This window comes from Thalassophryne amazonica, chromosome 6 (assembly GCF_902500255.1).
Source record: "Thalassophryne amazonica chromosome 6, fThaAma1.1, whole genome shotgun sequence".
Classification (NCBI taxonomy): Eukaryota; Metazoa; Chordata; class Actinopteri; order Batrachoidiformes; family Batrachoididae; genus Thalassophryne; species Thalassophryne amazonica.
The window spans coordinates 90,599,071-90,621,585 of NC_047108.1; the positions used below are offsets into that span (position 1 = coordinate 90,599,071).

The following is a 22,515-nucleotide window of genomic DNA, read 5'->3' on the forward strand; positions in this document are numbered from 1 at the left end:
TTCACTTTTTGCCGAACACAACCTAAATATTAGTGCAAAAAAAAAGAAAAAAAGAAAGAAAGACAGGGTGCACTGTGCGCCAACTTTTTGTTTTGTTTTGATTTGTTTGGAGTTTTAATTTGAAAGTGCACGATTTATCCCAGCGTCGTGTCACTTTGAGGGGCCGACTTTTTTTTTTAAAATTCGCTTTCACCTCCATTGAAAGATACTTTCCTTTTATTTCAGTCGGGTCGTTAAACAGCCGTTTACGACCTTGACTTTTTTTTTAATTTACGGTACTCTTTTAGCGTACTCACTGTTCGAATCTTGCACGGAGTTTTTTTTTTTTGTGGTAATCTTCGACTTTCCCTTTTTCTTTGAACGCGTTGCAGATATGATGATGTCACCGACGACACTTTTTCCTGAAGTTATGGCGGAGCACAACTTTTCTAACTTCTCTTGGTAAGTACACACAAGCTACAAGGCTGCTAGCATGGCTATCCTCGAAATGCTAACGATAACATTAAACCGTCTTCTCCGTACGGCGCCCGGCCGACAAAAACACGACGTTTGAAATTGGCTTTAGAACTGAGTAATGGAGTTTGTAGTTCGTTTCTGACGGCCTACGGGCGACTTTTTTTTTTATTATTATTCCTGGGAGACGTACACACACGGCGGCGACTAGCATGCAGTATTTGTGGACGAACTTTAAGTACAAATCTGTGCTTTTGCTCCTAAGTGGGATTAATGTGGGAATATGTTAGTTGCGTTCCCTCAAAAACATGCTCACATGAGTTTGGTATTGTATTTGTGAATCTAAAGACCGACTATGTATGTAGGGTTAATATGCAACATCATAAATATGACCATGTAAGAGTTGCAGATTAAATATAAAATAAAGGGAGTAAACTTTAGTAGTGGTGGATTTCATGTGTTTTTGTTCGAGTTAGATCGCAGCTCCTGCAGCATGATGGAAAGTTGGTTAGAACCCACAACCCTCCAATCGCTGTGTTTATCTGGTAGCTAAACACTAACTGCCGTAAATAATCTCGTGTTTTAACGCTTCAGCGCTGATTATCTTCAGCTGGGCGTCTTGCAGGGTGAAAGTATACAGAGTATACTATATATATATATATATATATATATATATTAGTCCTTTTGTTTGGGTTAGTAACACAGCAGAAGCGGGTACATTGTTGTGTGTAGTCGATCCATCTTGAGTTGTTAGCTTTTTTTTTTTCCCAGATTATTGTGACATTGCCAGTTACACAAATTTTGCAGCTGAGGTGGCCTCCAAATATGTTCAGACAGCATCACTGTTTGTAATCTATATTTTATGGCTTGCCTACACGTGCAGCATTGTGCAGAAATTTTTCAGACAGGATGCGAAAACAAAATATTGCCGGACCTTTAGCCGCATATGGTACTAGTACGGACGTATTTGCGCATTCTGATTGGTCGGTAAGACACCCTCTGTATCTTTAGAACGGTCTCTGTAGATATGGTCCGTACCCGTAGCCACGGCCCCAAAAAAATCGCAAAGTGACAGCATTTCCATTGAATGCTATTGCTGGGTTTTGTTGTCTTGCGGTAATTTTCATTCTTGCAAGGCTCTCGCAAGAACTGTAATTACAAAACCCATGGTCAAAGTTGAGGTTTTTATATATATATTTATTTATTTGGTAAATCCAAAATTGCTGTAACACTGTTTCTTAGTTTAACAAGTTCTCTCTCTCACTTCATTCTCATGTACTGTGCTGTGTATTTTAGAATGTCATATGACCTGTAATAGTGGAAAAAGTGTTTCCATTGCATTCTTCTCTACAAGAGTCAAGACAGAAGTCAGACTACCAGAGCAAGAATTTTACCTGAGGAAGCTTCTGTGATTTGAAGCGAAACGTCCTCACGTCAAGCAACCCAGTCCAGTCGAAGATTTAAGCTTCTCTACTCTGGAAACCACCTGGACAACTGAGAGCCTACACAGAAACATGTTTCCATTGCAGTTATTTTTAAATAAGTCTTATTCACATCACCTTCATATAAACTTAAAAACGTTTTTGCAATATTTGAGTTTGTTTTTTTGTTTTTTTTTTCTCTCAGAATACACGTTTCCATTATGTGAATTTTCCATGTTGCTACTTCATGGAAACTTACTTTGTATCTATAGATCAAGCTGTATTGCTTGTTTTGTGCAGTTTCAAAGGCGTGTGCTTCTGAACTTGAGTGAGGCTCCAGTGGTTCTGTTTTCCAGTTCTCAGGGACCACCTAACCTACGCATTTTCCATTTTTTCTTTACTGATTAGCTCATTCAGGTTTGTGCAGCCAATCAAGCTCTAACAGACACCTAGGTGAGCTAATCATATTTTGGCAGAGCACTGCAGATAATTCCTTTTAATTTAACTCTTTTATTGATCCAATTGCAAAAGTAGCTGTGATTATACAAGGGGTATTCGGTTAGATTTTGTGTAGAGATTACGTCAAACAACTGAGGTTCAGCATGCCATAATCCTCTTACAGTAACACAGGCCTTACTGGAAATGGTTCATTCCTAATTGTTTCTCAGTTTTAAAATATGCAGGGGGAGATTTATACTCAACAAATTTCATCAAGTGTAAGTCTGGTCAAATTTAAGAAGTTGTGCATACTCAGATATGGGGATGGATTATCCCTATTAAAAGAAGGAAATCAGTTAAATCCTGGTTTGGTGGGGAGTGTTGGAAAGTTTGACTCTTGTCTGTTGACTGTTATGTTTACCAAGAAGGAAGAAAAAATGGGCATAAAGGAAATGATGGAAATATTGGAAAAGGGAACATTTATGTGTTGAGCCAGCATCACATCTGCCTTTTTTATACATTTGTAGACTATTGAGCGTCCCTAGCTTTGCTAATGGAGCACCTCCAAGGCGCTTGGAAGACGTTCAGTAACGGTTTTGGAATGAAGGAAGCATTTGAGGGCCCATGCCTATCACCAACCATGGTCCAGGGCTTTCCCTGCCAGCGTCGCTCCTCGGAAGATGGCAAAATTCCAGACTCCAAGGCTAGCAGCACTATCCGCGTCTACCTTCCAAACCAACAACGCACTGTGGTGAGCTAATGTTAGCAACAGGTAGAAGATGGCAGGCTAGTGCTTCAGACACACTGGATTTCAAGACTTTGACAAGATCTGGATTAATGTTACAAGGACATGCGTCTGGTTGTCTTTCAGGTAAACGTGCGGCAGGGTATGACTTTGCACAGTTGTCTGATTAAAGCCTTGCAGGTGCGAGGCCTGCAGCCAGAGTGCTGTGCCGTCTTCAGGCTCCATCCAGGCCAGAGGAGGTGAGTTCTGCTCTGTCATGACTTTGAATCCAGATGAAAGAAGACGAGAGGTTTTATTGATCTAGATACTGACCCAGCAGTTATGTAGTCTGCTGTGATATTCCTTCATGCTCTTTCTTTTTTTTTTTTCTATCGTACTTGTAACAGTAAAAAATTACGCATGGATTGGAATACAGACTCCACCTCACTAATTGGGGAAGAGCTGTTAGTTGAGGTTTTAGATCATGTTCCATTGACGACACACAATTTTGTAAGTATTTAAAGCATTTAAAATGACCTACCAAAAACAAAATATTTATAAAGTATTAAGTGCAAACTTTCATATCTATCTACAGGTCCGGAAAACATATCTGAAGCTAGCCTTCTGTGATATTTGCCAGAAGTTTCTTTTGAATGGTTTCCGTTGCCAAACATGTGGCTACAAATTCCATGAGCATTGTAGCACCAAAGTACCGACGATGTGTGTGGACTGGAGCAACATCAGACAGCTCCTGTAAGTGAGCAGAATGTTAAATTTCAGGAAATAGCTATCAGTTTGTTCTGTGTCAATGTACGTAATGTGCAGTACCAGTTAAAAGTTAGGACACAAGACTGTTTTGTCCCATTTCTACTGTCACATTTTGAAATAACAGTTAAGTCTTGAAAATAAATTGTTCATATGAAAGTTGTATATGTAATTTTAATATCATTGAAGTAACCAGATTATGGTGTGGTATTTAAAGAAATGTTTTTATTAAACTTTAAATTTCAGTGTTTAGTCAACTACTGTATATAAGTATTCTAATTTGGTGTAGTCATGACAAGCAGTTAAATGTAGTCAAATTATTGCCTGGTACTGGGTGTCATTTTGTTTTTTCCCATAAGTCCAGTATTTGTCTCAAACAGTACAGAGGATCAACAGCAGTTCAACTATGGATTTGTATGACCAATGTAACAGAAGCCTGAAATGATCTGTTGCAGGTTTAAATTGTGCTTACAGCTGAGTAGTGGCTTCATGCACTAACATAGAATTATAGAACTCTGGTTAACATGAAACCCCACACAATGCAAATCAAAGTAGGTGCTAAAAAACTCACAGTTGTGATACAGGAAAATTGTGTTTAATGAAAAATCACCAAAGTTTCAACTCGCTCTTCTTCTGGGTGTGCATTAATGTAAAACCCCAACCCTATTATTTGCATAATATTGCAGAATGCAATCACTTTAAATACTGTAATTATGCCAGAAAAGCACACACACATTCCAACAAACAATATATTTGGCAGAGGTAATATTTTGAGAAATGTGTTCTTCAGAAATCTATTTTGAGTGTATTAAATCCTTTGTGGTTGGAAGCTTTCCCAGTCATTAACGTTTCATCTGATCAACTCTGAAATAAGAGTCAGTGCATTAGTGAAACTGTTAGGATATAACAAGTGGTGCTGATTCTCCAGGAGTGCACAGTAGCGTTGTGCTCGTGTAGTGCTCTGCCTGCTCATATTGAGAACAGCTTATTTTGCATGTTCACTGTAATGCTGACAGAAGTGAGTGGAGATCCATATCACTTCCAGTGAAGAGATAAGCCCTCAAACTGACAACCTTGAAAATGTAGCTTGTTTCAGATTTTGGCAGTAGTTTTCCTTCTTAACATTTCACACATTCCCACACACTGCCAAGTACAAGTGATTTTCTCTTCCTCTTCAGGTTGTTTCCAACGCCTGGTGAAAGTGGTGCTCCGTCACTGCCCCCACTCACATCACGGCGTGTCAGAGAATCCTTGACACGGTTTCCTAGGTGAGATGAATTTGTTATTCTTGACTGTCAATCACTCATCTTCAACCGCTTATCTGGGAACAGGTCACGGGGGCAACAGCTCCTGTAGGAGACCCCAGACGTTTCTTTCCGGGGACACATTAATCACCTCTGACTGGGGGATCCTCCTGAGGTGTTCCCAGGCCAACGTAGAGATATAATCGCTCCACCTAGTCCTGGATATTCCCAGGGGACTCTTCCTTGCTGGACGAGCCTGGAACACATCCCTAGGGAGGCGCCCAGGAGGCATGCTCGAGATGCCCGAACCGCCTTTGCTGGCTCCTTTTAATGTGAAGGAGCAGTGGCTTTACACTGGGCTCCTCAAGAAAGGGTGAGAAGCTCAGTCAGTCTCTACAATAAACCCCAGCCACCCTCCTGAGCAAACCCATTTTGGTTGCTTGTACCTGCAGTCTAATTCTTTCCCTCATGACCATAGGTGAGAGTAGGAACAAAGACTGACCAGTAGATCGAGAGCTTCGCCTTTTGGCTCAACTCCCTTCTCATCACAACAGTACGGTAGCACGAATGCAGTACTGTCCCTGCTGCACAGTTTCTTCGGTCAGTCTCGCGCTCCATTGTCCCCTCACTTGTGAACAATACCCCGAGGTACTTGAACTCCTTCATTTGGGGCAAGACCTCATTCCCTACCCAGAGTAGGTAGTAGATCGTTTCCTACTAAGATCCATGGCCACAGATTTAGAGGTGCTGATCCTCAATCCTTGATTGTACTGTACATAAATGAATAAATAGTATTTATTGCACTCAGTGGACATAATGCTGACATATATCAGATGGGCAACACAGGTAATACAGTTTGGAGACAAAGTCAGACAGGAGAGATTGAGATGATTTGGACATGTGCAAAGAAGGTACCCAGGATATTTCAGGAGAAGGATGCTGAGGATTGAGCCTCCAAGCAGGAGGAGAAGAGGGAGGCCAAAGAGGAGGTTTATGGATGTGGTGAGGGAGTAGGTGGTTGGTGTGGCAGAGGACAGGGTGAGATGAAAACTGATGATCGGCTGTGGTGACCCCTAACCAGAGCAGCAGACAAAAGAAGAAATTGTGCTGATGCTCAGGTGTAAGCTGTGAATGTACATGTAAGAAAAATTTATCATAAATATTAAAATAAGAAATTTGGTTGCTTAAAAGTGGGTGTGCTGTTGAAAACACAGGGCCTGTAGCGAACCACAGCAGTGCAGCGTCAGTAGGGATGGGTATCGATAAGATTTTATCTATCGATTCCGCTTATCAATCCAATTCCTTATCGATTCCCTTATTGATACCTCTTGTGAATTATTTTTGTGTACTAAACGTAGGCTTTACAGATTTTCTATGTCAGCAGGTCAAAGAGCTTTTTCTTATTGTTAACCCGCTCTGTGGAACAGTCTTCCTGTGACCGTGATGCAGTCGGAGACCGTGGACATTTTTAAGTCAAGACTTAAAGCCTATTTTTATTCTCTTTCTTATGAATAGTTTTTATTTTTATCTGTTTTATTGTTTTACTTCTGTTTTAAATTCTGTATTTGAATTTTAAAATTATTTATTTATTTTAATTTTTTTTTTGTTGAACTGTTCTATGTGAGGCGCCTTGAGACAGCTTTTGTTGTGATTTTGGCGTTTTATAAGCTGATTGAATTGAAATTGAACAACATTTTATTGAGTCTTAAAGTAAATAAATATGAAATTGGTCACTGGATCCATAAACTTTGGACATAATAAACTCTACATGGTGGATCCTTGATCTGTGGACATAAACAGAAATAAAATCTGTCGTTTTTGTCAAAATCATTTCCTTTCAATTATTGGCATTAATGTCTTTCCATACATTTGAGCTGAGCTTTTGCATTCGGCTGTGCTGCACATCAGGATGTAATTCACAAAGAATGCAAGACATCTCATTTTGGGAGGAAACACATTTTAGTCAATTGTAGTTTCTTGTCTGTATTACGTTTGTAAAAGGTGTCATTTTATTTTAAGCGGTGATTCGCTTTGAAGTTATTAATTCCGTCTGGACTCTGTCTTGGCTGAGAGCGGCGCTGAGTTTGGAGCTGTGCCAACGAAACGGAGGATGATTCTCGTTTCTTGACCGCAACAAGACAAGAGTCCCAGTTAGTTACTTTAATCCACACAAAAGTGACTCACGATATTTTAATGGCTTTGAGAGGGGTTAAGAAACGGACTTGCCTTTTGTGAAGAGCGAATCAAAGAACCAGCGAACTAGTGGATTGAAGCATTGCCTCAATGGTTCACGCTTCAGAGTAGTGTCGTGCTGCAGAAACGGTTGATTACAGAGCCGCTGCAGGGTCTGTAATCAACATAGAGAAATGATAATTTTCCCGACAAACACCCTCAAAAACAACGGCTGCTCTGAAGGACCAATAAGGGAATCGTTAAGCAAAAAGGCTGTTTATCGGTGGATCGAATCATTTAACTTAACGATACTCGAAAAGAACCGGTTTTCGATACCCAACCCTAAGCGCCAGTGCTTTATACGGCTGCATTTTAGTTCTGGACTGAAGATCACTCACTACATTTTTGACCCAGCGTCCTTTAAATGAACACATTGCAGGACTTGAACCACAACTGCAGGATTATGGAAACTGCTTTATAATCAAGTGACATGTATCCCACCTTTGTCAGCTACAATACCTACTGTGACATCCGAGTCCAGTTTTATATGATGGAAACAATCAGCCAGTCACAGCACATTACATTTGACTGAAATACCTGTTGTGTATTCATAAGCGCAAGATGAGTCATCAAGAATATTAATAATTTTCAATGAAAGAGTGGGATTGCTAAACAAACATGTTTATTAAAAATGCTTTCTCACATATGGTAAGTTTGCAAAATGGCACAGCACTTTATAAATGAGCACATGCTCTGAATTCAAAGTGAATGTGTGTGATCAGATTTTGTTTGACTGGACATCCCACATGAAAGATCTCGTATGCGTTTGATTTTGAGTATGATCGAGTATCACCAAAACCCTTTAAGGATCCCCTACTTTACTGAACAAAGTTTTTTTTTGTTTTTTTTTGTAATTTATTTGTTGTCAGTATCAGCTGCCATAGCTCTACCCTAACCAATCAATCACAAAATGAATAAAAAAAAAATCAGTATTTAATATACATATGAATTATAAATCTTCGGCTTTAAATTTCAAAAGCAGTATTGCTGATTATTCTCCTTCCTTAAATTCCTTTTAACTGTGTGGAACATATCCACACAGTCAAAATGGAATTAAAACGGTGTTCATGATGATAAACTTTAAATTCAAGCCAGCGAAAATAATTCCACAGATTCTTGTCCTTAAACTTTTTCAAACCATGTTTCTTGCCATCTTCCCTCCATGACACAGACATGCTGCAAAATTCTTCTTTTAAAAACCTGATGGCTCTTAAAGTATGCAATGTCCACATGCTACATAGCATTGCTGTAGCAACCAACCAATCCCGCTTACGACAACTCAGACAACAGCCATGCTCAGAGAGGCATTTTTTTTCTCCGCCGACACCGATTTGTATGTGTAACACACAGATCAGGGTCCGCGGACTTATAAAATCAATCAATCAATCAATCAACTTTTTTCTTGTATAGCGCCAAATCACAACAAACAGTTGCCCCAAGGCGCTCTTGCACAATGTCATACAAAAAAAGAACACTTTGCAATATGCATTTTAAAAACTCAGTGACAATCACAGAATACAACACTCATACACCCTCCCATCCTCCCCACGATGAAATGCGCGGAATTCCTCGGATACGCTGAGTTTTCACAGCCCTGGTTATTTCTTATGTTGCAACTTCGCCATTAGCACTTACAGTTTTGCTCGGGGAGGAAAACTGGACCTTTCGTTTTTCTGAAATTTTTTGGACAATATAGAGGGCTGTCAAAATCTGAATCACAAGGACAAGGAGAGAAGTTTACATTTTGAAGTGAATGCCCCAAGCCCGGTGATACTGTGATTTGGTAATTCAAACTTCAAATTGTAAATCATGCAGGGAAAATGGGTAAAAAGTCTGGAATTTTCCACATTTTCAAGCGTCTTTCTGTACATGCTTTTTCTTTCAAATAAGTTTATTGCACATTTGTAACATGTACACAGTGTGTCAATGAAATACAAATATTTTAGATTAATTTCACGAATAAACAATTCAGCACAGTCAGACCAGAAACCGTACTAAAATATTTGTGTGCCGCTTCAGGTGGTAGTTGCCAACAGCACCACTATTGTAAAGGTTTCTGGGGAAAATCCTGCAGTATAAATAAACTTAATGTAAAATTTTCATTTTTCATTTCCGGCATAACACCCATTACTATGTACATAACTGTACAGTAGTACTATACTAGCAGAAACTGGAATACGTACCATCTTCAGTCTGCTCACACTCCTTAGCCCTGTGTCCGAAGTCTCCACATCGAAAGCACAACATGTCTGTAGATAAAAACAGAAGTTACAATGACAGATGTTAAGAATACCAAAATTTTTACTTTTTGATAGACTACCATAAAATAAACTATAGCTCTGTGATAAAGCTCCCACACACGAAGCTTAATTATCTCCTCTTGAAGCTGTCAGACCAGAATTACTTTCCTTCATGCAAATCTACATATTGTGTGAGACCACTGAATAATGTGTCATTGAAACCCATGAAACAGTTTAGGAGGAGTTGAGCTTCCAAGATTCATAGACAGACCGAGGCTTTTGTTTGAGGGAGCATTAAAGACAAAGGCATGCTATATTATGTTAAATGACCTGTGGTCAAGCAAAACAACTGAGCTGTATCCAAGTCTCAGCATACACTTAACAAATGCAGACTTTCCAATTTCTGCCTGCAAACCACATACTTTCCTGTTGACCACAGGGGAGAGAATATTCCTTGGTGACTGACTAGGGATGGGTATCGGGAACCGGCTCCTTTCACGTATCGTTAAGAAATGATTCGATCCACTGACATCAATAACCTTTTTGCTCAACGATTCCTTGATCAGTCTTTCAGAGTGGCCGTTGTTTTGGGGGTGTTTGCCAGGAAAATGATCATTTCCCACTGATGATTACAGACCCCGCAGCGAGTCTGTAATCAACCATTTCTGCAGCACGGCTTTGCTTTGAACCTATCGAAGCAGTGATTCGCAGATTGAAGCACTGCTTCGATCTACCGCTTTGTTGGTTCAATATTTTATTCCGCTTTATCTTAACTTTTCCCCGCTAAAACCCTAAAGAGCATTATGTCTGTGAGTAATAATTTCCTTTTTTATGTTAAACCAACCTGTTATGGTCTTCTGAAACAGTTGATAGATGTATTTTACAACTTAAAACGAGACCGATGCTAACGCGTTAGCACGTCTATGGCATTTTCAATGTTAAAATTAGCATTAAGCTGTTCACATCTCAGCACGTTTGTGTGCATTTGTTTTCTGTATAATTAATGGCTCAACGTTCGTTGTCGTAAAAGAGTCATTGTAATTCTTTAAAATGTATTTTTATTCATATACTAATAACAACAACAATAATAGTAATGGTTGGTTGTCCATTCGGCTACTCCGGTTTTTGTGTTCAGGGTCACCACAGCGGATACAACCAGATCTGCATTGAACAACAATAATAGTAATAACTCATAATAACTAATAATGCTACAACACAATTTTAGAGAAAGACAAAAAGAACCTGATGAAACAAAACAACAGAAATGATAAAACCAACTAATGAATAAATAACTACATATCGAAATAAATATGTTTCCTGTGAACACCTCATGACTTACACCTCCACTCCATCCCTGTTTTATTTAAGTTTAATGACAATTTGTTTTGGTCAAACCATATTTTCAATTTGTTAATTTCTTCAGTGATTTCCTCCAGAACTATCTGCCAAGCTAGAAAACTGCTGCATCCTAGTAAGAGCAGAATACTAAAAAAACAAACAAAAAACAACAAACAAAAAAAAAAAACCTCCCTTGTTTGCACTCGGGGTTGCCACAGCAAATCCAAGGTGGATCTGCATGTTGAATTGGCACAGGTTTTACGCCGGATGCCCTTCCTGACGCAACTCCACTTCACATGGAGAAATGTGACAGGGGTGGGATTTGAACTGGGAACCTTCTGCACTGAAACCAAGCGCACTAACCACTTCGCAACCACTCCTGGTAGTAAGAGCAGAATACTACTGAAATGAATTTGAATAAGTCGTGTTTTTTTTTTTCTCCCAACAAAATGGATGCTGCACTCACTGCAGTTTATTGTCTGGAATAATCCCAGATTGCATTTCAGAGCTTCGAGAATTCAAAAATTTTTGTGCGGGTGGTGTTGGGGGGCAATTTTGGGTTTTAGCTTTTTTTTGTTGTTGTTTTTCACCACTTTCATCCCTGAATATGTAAATCATGAGTCACTTTTGTGCAGATTAAAGTCACTAACTGGGACTCCTGTCTTGTTGCGATAAAGAAAGGAGAATCGTCCTCCGTTCTGTTCACACAGCTCGAAATGCCGCGCGGCTCTCTGCCGAGCCAAGTTAGAATGATAGAGTCCAGTCAGAATTAATAACTTCAAAGCGAAACGCCGTTTAAATCAAATGACACTCTTTCCAAATGTTTTAATACAAACTACAATTGATCAAAGCGTTTTTTCTCCCAAAACGAGACATCCTACAGATTTTATTTATTATGCCAGAGATCAAGGATCAGTGACCAATTTAAAATGTTGTTGACATAGAAAACCTGTAAAGTCTACTTTTGGTACACAGAAAATTCACAAGAGGTATCGATAAGGAATTGGATCGATAAGCGGAATAGACAATGGCATCGATAGATAAATCTTATCAATACCCATCCCTATGACTGACTACTTTTTTTACAGAATTAACTTCAATTTAATATTGTCACATAATAGTCACATATCTAAACTACGTGTCTGTTAAGCAGACTGAGGTTTGCACTTAAAACATAGTTGAATAATAATAAAAAAAAGAGCCACAGATCTCTTAAATCTGAAAAAATGTAAAGCCCGTGCTTCATCTCTGCAGTTAAATGGAGCCCTCTGCATTGCTGCGTACCCTCTCCACAGCCTGACATGCAAAACTGAAACTACACTAGGGCTGAAATGATTAGTCGAGGTAACTCGACATAATTCGATTACAAAAAATGTTCAAGGCAATTCTGTGCCTCGAACCTTCGTTTAATGTTGTAGACATATGCCAGGCCTGTGTGTGGCGCTGCAACATCCACAGAGAAAAAAAAAACAAAACAGAAGACTGCAGCATAACAGCTAATCAAATTAGCAACAATAGCCGCTTTCCAACGTGACACAGTAAAATAAAGCCTTTTAAGAGAAAGCTGGTCCACGCTGATCATCTGAAATTGACTTACTGTGGCATTTAAAGCGAAGCAGTGTGTTTGTCTATTTTTAAAAAAACACACTGTCTGCTCTACGTGGGGAGGGACTATTGACCCGGTGGCCGGCTGCTGTCTCTCTCTCTCTGCCCAGTGTGAGGGCTCTCAGACCAGGTGAGTCCACGCTCTGCCCTCAGGACTCACACTGAGGGTTTGACTTTTTAAATTTTTGCTTTTTTGGGCAATACACAACACTTCACAAACATGATAACTTAAATAAAATAATAAAAAAAACTGACAGGGAGGCTGCATGTTCACCTCCAGCTGAATGCATCTGCTGAATTGCAGAGAAAGAAGGGAGGGGGGGGGGGGGGGATCATGCAGGGACCCAGTCCATCAACCTTTATTTAAAAAAAAAAAAAAAAAAAAGAAAAAAAAAAAAAAAAAAAAAAAAAAACTTAAAAACGGTTAAATTTTACAAGTTGGAGAACAAAACAGAATGTTACATCCCATCGCCATTTCAGCAAAATGCCAACACTTTGGCACAGTGACATTGTGCCACTGCTTAGGGATAGCCCTGGACTATGTGACGTTTAAAAACGCAAAAGTACTTTTATCCGATTGCCCGCAAGTCTCTCCTTCCCTTCCTCCTCCATCAATAGTGGTACATGAACAGCCGCCTTTTTTGATGAAGACGCGGAAGGTGTGTCAACTAAAATAAGATTAGCCTCCTCTGTACCAGCCTAAAACTTCAGTTTTTAAACTTTCGCCGACTAAGCCCTTTGTGCAACGACTACAATCAAAAATTAGTTAAGTTTTGTTGACTACACAAAACTAGACTGCTTATGAAACCGGGCCATGGAGAGAGAAACAGAGGGCTGAAAATGATTGTCGTCAGCGTTAAAAAAAAAAAAAAAAAAAAAAATAGAACAAAGTTGTGGAAACATTTCGATTCTGTTGTCCTCAGAAAAAGAAAAAAAAAAAAAAAAAAAAAAAACATTCAGACATTTCACATAACCTGTAATAGTATGAGTATACAAATCACTAGCAAAACAACAGGAAACAAAGCATTTTTTTGACCTGGAAGTGCTGTGTGTCATCACACTCAAGCAGCTTGTGCAAATGATGTCGTGGGTATGGGCTAAATAACAGTACCTTTGCCTCGTCCTCTGCCCTTGCCTCGTGCACGTCCCATGGCATTAGGACAGTCCTTGATCCAATGTCCAGAGCGGCCACATCCAAAGCAGTCACTGTTGCTGCTCATGTCCATTACCTAAACAAAAGCATACCGTATTCTAATATCCCCTTATTTCCTTTGTGCAACAATGAATTGCCACCCTGCCAATTTTGAAAACCACTGCATTAGACTATATGGATTTTTCCTAGTTGTAAATCAGAAATTCTGAGTTCACAGCTTACAGTGAATGCAGTATGATCTTAGGACCTTGCACATCTGCAATGCAACACCTCAAATTTCAATTTATTTTCATTTATATAGCACCAAATCACAACAGAGTTGCATCAAGACGCTTCAAAATAAATACTTCATTGACAATTTTACTATTTTTCCACTATGAATGAAGAATGGACAGGGCATTATTTACACTACACAGTTGTGGCATTTTCAAAACTTCTGATAAACATGAAGCAACGCAATCTAAAAATGTTTGCAGTTATTTTAAAATAAACAAGATTTCAACCCATTTTCATAGTGCACAATATTACAAATTACAAACAATGGCTTTACACTGAGCCCACTTAACGTTTCTGGCACATCTCTATTATGTAGTCACAGAGCTGTACCATTAATAGTTGCTTAAAGCAGCAAGAAATCAAAATGGCAATAACCACAAAGGCACAAGATGACCAAAACTGCAACAAGAATATAACAGCATGTTTTCAATGACAGCCCTAATAAACAATGTCTATTCTGTTGTTAAAAAAGTGGCTATATCTATTATTCTTCTACAACCCCTGGCAAAAATTATGGAATCACCGGCTTTGGAGGATGTTCATTCAGTTGTTTAATTTTGTAGAAAAAAAGCAGATCACAGACATGACACAAAACTAAAGTCATTTCAAATGGCAACTTTCTGGCTTTAAGAAACACTATAAGAAATCAGGAATAAAAAAATTGTGGCAGTCAATAACGGTTACTTTTTTAGAACAAGCAGAGGGAAAAAAATATGGACTTACTCAATTCTGAGGAATAAATTATGGAATCACCCTGTAAGTTTTCATCCCCAAAACTAACACCTGCATCAAATCTGCATCTAAAAGGAGTGATCACACCTTGAAGAGCTGTTGCACCAAGTGGACTGACATGAATCATGGCTCTAACACGAGAGATGTCAATTGAAACAAAGCAGAGGACTGTTGCAAAAGATGTTGGTTGTTCACAGTCAGCTGTGTCTAAACTCTGGACCAAATACAAACAACATGGGAAGGTTGTTAAAGGCAAACATACTGGTAGACCAAGAAAGACATCAAAGCGTCAAGACAGAAAACTTAAAGCAATATGTCTCAAAAATCGAAAATGCACAACAAATAAATGAAGAACGAAAGGGAGGAAACTGGAGTCAACGTCTGTGACCGAACTGTAAGAAAACCGCCTAAAGGAAATGGGATTACATACAGAAAAGCTAAAAGAAAGCCATCATTAACACCTAAACAGAAAAAACAAGGTTACAATGGGCTAAGGAAAAGCAATAGTGGACTGTGGATGACTGGATGAAAGTCATATTCAGTGATGAATCTCGAATCTGCATTGGGCAAGGTCATGATGCTGGAACTTTTGTTTGGTGCCGTTCCAATGAGATTTATAAAGATGACTGCCTGAAGAGAACATGTAAATTTCCACAGTCGATGATATGGGGCTGCATGTCAGGTAAAGGCACTGGGGAGATGGCTGTCATTACATCACCAATAAATGCACAAGTTTACGTTGATATTTTGGACACTTTTCTTATCCCATCAATTGAAAGGATGTTTGGGGATGATGAAATCATTTTTCAAGATGATAATGCATCTTGCCATAGAGCAAAAACTGTGAAAACATTCCTTGGAAAAAGACACATAGGGTCAATGTCATGGCCTGCAAATGGTCCGGATCTTAATCCAATTGAAAATCTTTGGTGGAAGTTGAAGAAAATGGTCCATGACAAGGCTCCAACCTGCAAGCTGATCTGGCAACAGCAATCAGAGAAAGTTGGAGCCAGATTGATGAAGAGTACTGTTTGTCACTCATTAAGTCCATGCCTCAGAGACTGCAAGCTGTTATAAAAGCCAGAGGTGGTGCAACAAAATACTAGTGATGTGTTGGAGCCTTCTTTTGTTTTTCATGATTCCATATTTTTTTTCCCTCTGCTTGGTCTAAAAAAGTAACCATTACTGACTGCCACAATTTTTTTTTCCTGATTTCTTATAGTGTTTCTTAAAGCCAGAAAGTTGCCATTTGAAATGACTTTAGTTTTGTGTCATGTCTGTGATCTGCTTTTTTTTCTACAAAATTAAACAACTGAATGAACATCCTCCAAGGCCAGTGATTCCATAATTTTTGCCAGGGGTTGTATTTTTGTCATCTTCTAATGTATGACAGCATTTGGCAACATCCATACAACTATAATAGTCACAAATTATATATGATAGGCTGTCAATAATACATATTTTATAGTATATTTTGCTGCAGTTTCAGTAAAATGTGGGTATTGTTTTAGTTAATGCTTTTTGTGGTTGTCACCATTTTGATGAGAAGGATACAAACTACTTTGGCATGGTTACTATAAGGGAGTCTAGTCTATGGATAAATAACCAGGTACACTTAACTGCAGGGTTTGTTATAACTGTTCAATGTGGGACATCTAACTTACACGAATCCCACAAAGTAATCATGTTGCTTCACCACAGGCCAAGCTTCTCCAAAGAGTTTGCTGACAGTGCTAAAAACATCATATGGGGAAACAGAATAATCGAGCATATTTTCCTGTTAACATGTTTTTTTTAAATGTCATTTTAAACTAAAACTGACATGGTTGACTTACTACTTGCAATTTGGGGTTTGTCATCTGGACAGGCCTTAATTTGTCACCGAGATACAAAATGGTGTCCTACAAATCCAGCAGCCAGTCAGATCCTAAAAGCGTAGTCTTACATCTATTAAAGCCGAGTTAGAGCCCACGACTGTTCACTGTAACGCGACACGCTGCAGTAATGGCATGTGAACGCATGTCAGAGCGCTGAAGCTAACTCAAAAAAGCTAGCGCCTGTGGAGCACCCCTTTTGCATCATGCAACGTCAACCAAAAAAAAAGTGCAGGCCTAACTTACAGTCACGACTCGCACCAAAATCAAGTAGTTTACAATTCCACGTCCTGGATGTTAAGCCAGAAAATTTGCGCCAAAACAAAGTGATTTCTTTTTCTTGTTTTGCGCCTGTAAATAAGAAGTAAATGTTAAAAGTGTCAGCTGCGCTAACGCTGCTGGCCTAGTCACGTTGTTTTTAACTGCGTGCTCGCGAGACAGTGGCGCTGACTAGCATGTTAGCGCACACTGAATAACAAAATAACCACGCAGTCGACGATTATTGCCCTTTATTCACCGACATATTTCAGTTCTTCGCTGGAAGAGACACGCGTGTTAGCCATTAAACATTTGAGGTGATTTTGTTTCGCTAACGTTTAATAAAAAAACTAAGTTTCCCGCGCAGAATGCACCAGCGAAGTCCGTGTTGTTGGCTAACCTTTGTAGGCCAAGACAACGACGCTACGCGAGAAATAAAGAGAAAAAATAATTCCTTTCTGGAAAACGAATACACTCATTTTTATAACCACGTTTATTTCCGCTATATATCTTTTCAAACTACACAAGTAAAACGAATCGACTTCACACTTTAATAGTTATATGTTGCTTACCTTGTGAGGTACCTAGCTATAAATGTTTACGCCTCCTTTGCGCCTCATGCGGTGGTAAGCAGGAGGTCCTCATTCACAGTATCCAGGAAAACTCTGCGCTGTCATTGGTCACGCACTCCACAGCCAACCAATCAAACGCTGGAACGCCCGGACACCGCCTCTAAAATCATCCAATCATGGACATAAAAACGTTAATTTCCCCGACCTTAATTTACCTGCTGAAGTCAGAACTTTTTAGCAGCACGTTTTTAATAAATGCTACTGCTAGTCCTGTTTTAGGGACAACTACAGTGTTAATGCTAACCACTTTTCATGTTCAAACGCCATAAGTAAAGAATCTACTTCACATTTTAATAGTAACATGTTGCTTACCTTCTGAGGCCATGTTGTAACTAGTGTGCCTTAATTGCGAAAGTGGCGTCAACTCGGAACATGGCGCCATTTTGGGGCCAACTGTGCTGAACTACCGAATGAACCTTTTATGTTTTCAACATTTTTAAAATTATTTAGGGCCACATTGAATTTCTTTTTTTTTTTTTTTTTTTTTTTTTTTTTTGGACTTCGAGAATAAAGTCATAGTATTACGAGAAAAAAAAGTCGTAATATTGTGAGAATAAAGTCGTAATTTTACGAGAAAAAAGTCATAATATTACAAGAAAAAAGTCAAAATATTATATTATGACTTTATTCTCCGCAGGTTCCGCCGTCTTTTGTTTGTCCGCCACGGCAGGCAGGGTGGCCAGTTCACTACCATCCAGGACTACAGAGTCGGATTTTCAGGGTTCGCTTTCGACAGTTTTCCTATTACGACTTTTTTCTCATAAAATTACGATTTTATTCTCGTAATATTACGACTTTATTCTCAAAGTCTTAAATTACAACTTTATTCTCGTAATATTACCACTTTATTCTCGAAGTCTAAAAAAAATAAATAAAATTCAATGTGGCCCTAAACGCCGTAGTACATCCAGGTACAGGTGCTATCAAAATAAATATAAATGAGGTAAGTTAAATTTACAATTTATGATGATGTATTAATTAATTTTAAAGCCTGATTTATGCAGCTGCCACAAATGTAATTCCGTGTCATGCCATGACGTTGTGCGCAAGGTTGGGTAGGAGGATTACTTTGAAATATAATCCAAACGTAATCAGATTACAAGTAATCCAAATTTATGTACATACATACATGTAATCCACATGTATTCTTTCAAAGTAATCCGACTCAACCCTTGCGTGTGTGAAGTTTTAAAGTTCTCGTCGCTGGATTATGCTTTATATTGGCCTAATTTTGACCCTCAACAAGCTTTTCTTTCTACAATCAACTCCAAATCAAAGGTAGCTGTACAATTTCCTCTTTTACCGACTTCATGCTGTAAATGTGCAGACTTTTCTGATCCATTTGTAATCAGCGTGCGCCACTGCAAAAAACTATTATACACCCCCAATTCCAGCGAAGTTGGGACCATTGTGTAAAAATGTAAATAAAAACAAGAATACAATGATTTGCAATCTCTTCAACCTATCTTAATTGAATACACCACAAAGACAAGATATTTAATGTTCAACTGATAACGTTATTGTTTTTGTGCAAAATATTTGCTCATTTGAAATGGATGCTAAACATGTTTCAAAAACCGTCTTTTTCAGGGACATCGCTGCTTATTTCAGCAAGACAATGCCAAACCACATCTGCACGTTACAACAGCGTGGCTTCGTAGTAAAAGAGGAGGTACTAGACTGGCCGGCCTGCTGTCCAGACCTGTCGCCATTGAGAATGTGTGGCGCATTATGAAGCGCAAAATCGACAACAGAGTACCCCGTGACTGTTGACACAACTGAAGTCGTACATAAGCAATAATGGGAAAGAATTCACCTACAAAGCTTCAACAATTAGTGTCCCTCAGTTCTCAAACGCTTATTGAGTGTGTTAGAAGGAAAGGTGATGAACACAGTGTAAAATACCACTGTCCCAGCTTTTTTGAAACGTGTTGCAGGATCCATTTCAAAATGGCAACTATTTGCACAAATACAATAAGTTTATCAGTTTTGAACATTAATATCTTGTCTTTTGGTGTATTCAATTGAATATAGGTTTGAAGAGGATTTGCAAATCATTGCATCTGTTTTTATTGACATTTTACACAACGTCCCAACTTCATTGGAATTGGGCTGTAATATGATGGCAGACGAAGCAGTGAAGGATTCTTCAACCGACGGTAGCAGGAGCGCTCTTCCAGGCGACGTTGGTAACCAGCTGCTTACTCTGAGTTTTTCCTCCGGGGATTTACGGGGTGTCTGCTTGTTCTGCCATATTAAGTTGATGCTGTGAAACGTGCTGGCCACCTTTGTTAAATCGTCATTAAATTCACTATCCAGTATAACATACAGATCCACTGAAACCAACTGCTACACATCGATCACAATAAAACAGCTTTATCTCGAGGGTTTAAAGCCTCGTAATAAGCTTTCATTCTCTTATTTTCTTTCACACACAAGCCGTGTAGAATCCCGATGGAGACGGTAACTGTCCCCTCAGCAAATGGTCACATGATTGAAAACCCTCTTATATGGTGTTTATTACATGGAAAAACAATACTTTTTTGTTCAGTTACTGTGAATATCTGGTTTATGATGCCGGTTTAGGTGAGTTTTACTGTACATGGGACTTAATAAATTTACCTCACAAAACTTTGACAATGAAGTTGCTTCCATCCCACACGGCTGACTTTATTTTCCCAAATGTTTCTTCTGTTCAGATCTGAAGGGAATCTGTACATCTTGAAGTCCTTGTTGTGTCTATTTGTGCCTCCAAATGCACAGCAACCTGGCATTTTCAGTAAATAAATAATACAATAGCTGGATTGCTATGCAGACAGATTAACAGCAAACACTATTTCGGCCCCAAGATGGCACCATGAGTCACGTGACTGTTTTTTGTTTGTTTGTTTGTTTGTTTTTTTGACTTCTCATGTTGCCACTCTCTCAATTAAGGCACTGTAGTTGTGAGGTACCTAGCTATTAGATAAGATAAGAAAAACTTTATTGATCCCACAGTGGGGAGAAATCACTTGTTACAGCAGTAAAGAACAAATTTATATAAAGGTGACTAAAGTATATTGCTATGTTTGCTGGTAGGTGTATAAATACTGATGTGATCAGATTATGTGAAAAATAAAATATAGTTAGTATAAGTATGTATAGATATGGTAAATTTATTGCACAGGATAAATTGCACAGTTGTGCATGTAATAAAGTGCAACAAGGTGACGGTAGATGCAGTTGATAGTGCAAAATCAGCAGGTGATTATGGTGCTAGAAACATTTTGAGGTATTATACAGTCTGACTGCAGTTGAAATAAATGACCTGTGGAGACATTCTGGTTTGCACCGAGGGTGCAGCAATCAATTACTGAAGGAGCTGCTTAAGGCTCCCACAGTCTCATGTAAGGGGTGAGAGGGGTTGTCCATAACTGATGCCAGCTTAGCTAATATCCTCCTCTCACCCACCATCTCTATGCCATCCAGAGTACATTCCAGGACAGAGCCAGTCCTTCTGACTAATCTGTTGAGCTCTTCCTGTCCCTCTCAGAACTTCCACAGCCCCAGCAGACCACAGCGAGTCATAAAGGTTTTCAACAGTGTCCTGCACACGGCAAAGGACTTTAGCCTCCTCAGCAGGTGAAGACGACTTTGGCCCTTCTTGTACAGGACATCTGTGTTGTCTGTCCAGTCCAGTTGGTGAACACCCTGGTATTTGTACTTATCCACAATCTCCATGTCCAAGCCCTGGATGGTCACAGGCACAATCTGAGGAGCCTTCCTTTTGAAGTCGATCACCTGCACCTCCTTTGTCTTGCTGGTGTTGATGCACAGGTGGTTCCATTCACACCACGCCACAAAGTTGGTGACCTCCCTGTAGTCCAGATCGTTCCCCTCAGACACACATCCAGTGATGGCTGTGTCATCCGGAACATTCTGGACATAAAAACTGTCCGTGTTGTAGTTGGAAGTCTGATGTGTACAGTGTGAAAAGAAGGGAGAGAGAACTGTGCCCTGCGGGGCCCCCGTGCTGCATACTACCACATCAGACACACAGTCGCGAAGCCTCACATACTGTGTGGTCTGTTAGTGAGGTAGTCGATGGTCCCTGCTGCTACAAGTATTTACGCCTACAATGCTAATGCTAAACACTTTTCATGTTCTTGGTATTTGTTTTTCCACAATAACTGCTGTATTTGTGGAACTCTGGACTGGTGAATAAATGGTCTGAAAACATTTGCAGATGAGCTAGCGTCTGCTTGGCAGCAGCTGTTTCAGCTCTCCATTGACACACAGACGGTACCAGAAATCTGGAAAAAAAACATCATAATTCCAGTTCCAAAAAAGTCATGTCCTCAGGAAGACAATGACTATAGGCCAGTGGCACTTACCTCAAATGTTTGTAAAGTTTTGGAACGACTTATGATAGCTGTGCTTCAATCTGATGTGGAGCCATTTTTAGACAGTTACCAGTTTGCTTATAAAAGGAAACGCAGCACAAGTGATGCTATAACAACTTTGATGCACCTCACATTACAGCACCTTGATAAGCCTGGTAGATATGCTAGAATGTTGTTTATTGATTTTAGTTCTGCGTTTAACTCTATTCAGCCACATATTCTTCTTAGGAAGTTGGCACAAATTAAAGTTAACCCCTTTCTAATTAAGTGGTATTATTCATTTTTGACGGATCGACCACAGCAAGTGAAAATAAACGGAACACTTTCAGATACAGCGGTGAGCTGTACGGGAGCTCCGCAGGGATGCGTCAGCTCACCATTCCTCTTTACTCTGTATACTAACAACTGTGTTAGCTCTGGGCCTGATCAGTATGTGGTGAAGTTTTCTGATGATACTGTCATTCTGAGTTTACTTTCCAGGTCACTTGATGTTTCTTCCCATATGGCTGCTGTGAATGATTTTGTGGTTTGGTGTGACAACCATAAACTCCAGATAAATACAAACAAGACGGTGGAGATGATGTTGGATCCCAGATCAGCTGGTGACCATAGTCCTGTTGTCATAAACAACCTCACAATTAAACAGGTGACCTCTTCCAAATATCTTGGTGTTTACATTGACAGTAACTTAAGCTGGCAGACACCTGTTACTTCTGTCAGTGTCAGAATTCACCAACGGTTGCATTTT

General features: G+C 39.3%; 1 long non-coding RNA gene across 1 annotated transcript; it reads right to left on the reverse strand.

The window, feature by feature from the left end:
• Positions 1 to 9,501: 9,501 nt before the first annotated feature.
• Positions 9,502 to 17,449, reverse strand: LOC117512633. Its single transcript, XR_004561344.1, has 3 exons — positions 17,326 to 17,449; positions 13,572 to 13,689; positions 9,502 to 9,526 (listed from the first exon to the last, which is right to left on the reverse strand). It is a non-coding gene; the product is annotated as an uncharacterized LOC117512633 (long non-coding RNA).
• Between the last annotated feature and the right edge of the window lie 5,066 nt (positions 17,450 to 22,515).